Genomic DNA, 2,793 nt, shown 5'->3' on the forward strand with positions numbered 1-2,793 from the left:
CTCTTAAATGATGGTGATCAGATATGATATAGGGGATTATTTCAATCTTCTTGTATCTGTTGAGGCTTGCTTTGTGCCTGACTATATGGTCATTTTTGGAGAAGGTTCCATGAGGTGCTGAGAAGAAAGTACAAACGATTTTGTGTTTGGGTAAAACGTTCTACAGACATCTATTAGGTCCATTTGATTTAGTATCTCTGTAAATGTCATTATTTCTCTCTTCAGCTTCTGTGTCAATGATCTGTCCTTTGGTGAGAGTGGAAGGTTGAAGTCTCCCATTATTAAGGTGTGGGATCAATGTGAGAGTTATGCTTTACTAGTTTCTTTTACAAATGCAGGGCCGTGCTCGCTTTAGCAGCACATATACTAAAATTGGAACAATAACGAGAAGATTGGCATGGCCCCTGCAAAAGGATGACATAGAAATTCGTGAAGCGTTCCATATTTTTTAAGCAACTTAATGGCTCACTTAAGAGCCCTAGAAAAAAAAGAAGCAGACACACCAAAGAGGAATAGATGGCTGGAAATAATCAAACTCAGGGCTGAAATCCATCAATTAGAAACAAATAAAACAATTCAAAGAATCAATGAAACCAAGAGCTGGTTCTTTGAGAAAATCAACAAGATAGACAAACCCTTAGCCAAACTAATTAAAAGGCAGAGAGAAACTATCCAAATCAACAAAATCCGAAACAAAAAAGGGGAAATAACCACAGACACTGAAGAAATCCAAACAATAATTAGGTCTTACTTCCAAAGTCTATATGCCACAAAATTTGAAAATCTAAAGGAAATGGATGATTTTCTTGACTGATTCTACATGCCAAAGCTGAATCAAGACCAGGTAAACCAATTAAATAGTCCTATATCCCCTAAGGAAATAGAAGCTGTCATCAAAAATTTACCATGCAAAAAAAGCTCAGGGCCAGATGGTTTCAGCGCCGAATTCTACCAGACCTTCAAAGAAGAGCTAACACCAATACTCTTCAAACTATTCCACAAGATAGAAACAGAAGAAACACTACCAAACTCATTCTATGAAGCCAAAGTCACCTTGTTACCTAAACCTCACAAAGACTCAACGAAGAAAGAGAATTTCAGGCCAATCTCCCTCATGAACATTGATACAAAAATACTCAACAAAATACTTGCAAACTGAATCCAAGAACACATCAAAGACATCATCCACTACGACCAAGTAGGTTTCATCCCAGGCATGCAGGGGTGGTTCAATATACAGAAATCCATCAATGTGATTCACCACATAAACAAACTGAAGGAGAAAAACCACATGATCATCTCCTTAGATGCTGAAAAGGCATTTGACAAAATCCAACATCCATTCATGTTTAAAGTATTGGAGAGATCAGGGATACCAGGCACATACCTGAACATAGTAAAGGCGATATACAGCAAGCCTATAGCCAACATCAAACTAAATGGAGAGAAACTTAAATCAATCCCACCGAAATCAGAGACAAGGCAAGGTTGTGCACTCTCACCATATCTTTTCAACATTGTTCTTGAAGTCCTAGCTAGAGCAATAAGACAATTGAAGGAGATCAAGGGGATACAAATTGGAAAGGAAGAAGTCAAAGTATCACCATTTGCAAATGATATGATGGTATACATGAGTGACCCCAAAATCTCTACCAGGAAACTCCTACAGCTGATTAACACCTTCAGCAAAGTGGCTGGATACAAAACTAACTCAAAAAAATTAGTAGCCCTCCTGTATACAAAGGACAAAGGGCTGAGAAAGAAATTAGGGAAACAACACCCTTCACAATAGCCACAAAGGACATAAAGTACCTTGGTGTGAACCTAACCAAGCAAGTCAAAGACTTGCATGAAAAAAATTTCCAGTCTCTGGAGAAAGAATTAGAAGAAGATATGAGAAGATGGAAAGATCTTCCATGCTCATGGGTTGGCAGGATTAACATAGTAAAAATGGCCATCTTACCAAAAGCAATCTACAGATTCAATGCAATTCCCATCAAATTACCAACACAATTCTTTACAGACCTTGAAAGAAAATTTTTCACTTTCATATGGAACAACAAGAAACCCAGAATTGCTAAAACAATTCTCTACAGTAAGAGATCTTCAGGAGTTATCTCCATCCCTGATCTCAAGCTGTACTATAGAGCAACAATACTAAAAAATGCATGGTACTGACATAGAAACAGAATGGTGGATCAATGAAATCGAATAGAAGACCCTGACATAAATCCACACACTATGGACACCTGATTTTTGACAAAGGTGCCAAATCCATTCAATGGAGAAAAGACAGCATCTTCAACAAATGGCGCTGTTCTAACTGGAAGTCTGCATGTAGAAAAATGAAAATAGATCCATACTTATCACCCTGCACAAAACTAAAGTCCAAGTGGATCAAAGACCTCAACATAAAGCTAGACACACTAAACCACTTAGAAGAAAAAGTGGGGAATACCTTTGAACTCATTGGCACAGGAGACAACTTCCTGAACAGAACACCAACGACACAGGCTCTAAGAGCAACAATTAATAAATGGGACCTCATGAAACTGAAAAGTTTCTGTAAAGGAAAGGATATTGTCCTTAGAACAAAACAACAGTCTACAGATTGGAAAAAGATCTTCACCAACCCTATATCTGACAGAGGGCTAATATCCAGTATATATAAAGAACTCAAGAAGCTAGACAACAAAAAATCAAGTAATCCAATTAAAAAATAGGGTACGGTACAGAGCTAAACAGAGAATTCTCTGCAGAGGAATATCGAATGGCAGAGAAACACTTAAAGAA

General features: G+C 37.6%; 1 non-coding gene across 1 annotated transcript; it reads left to right on the forward strand.

The window, feature by feature from the left end:
- Positions 1 to 342: 342 nt before the first annotated feature.
- LOC132653449 (U6 spliceosomal RNA) lies at positions 343 to 449 on the forward strand. Its single transcript, XR_009591188.1, has one exon. It is a non-coding gene; the product is annotated as a U6 spliceosomal RNA (small nuclear RNA).
- Positions 450 to 2,793: the final 2,344 nt, after the last annotated feature.

The sequence above is a fragment of the Meriones unguiculatus genome, chromosome 3, assembly GCF_030254825.1.
Source record: "Meriones unguiculatus strain TT.TT164.6M chromosome 3, Bangor_MerUng_6.1, whole genome shotgun sequence".
Classification (NCBI taxonomy): domain Eukaryota; kingdom Metazoa; phylum Chordata; class Mammalia; order Rodentia; family Muridae; genus Meriones; species Meriones unguiculatus.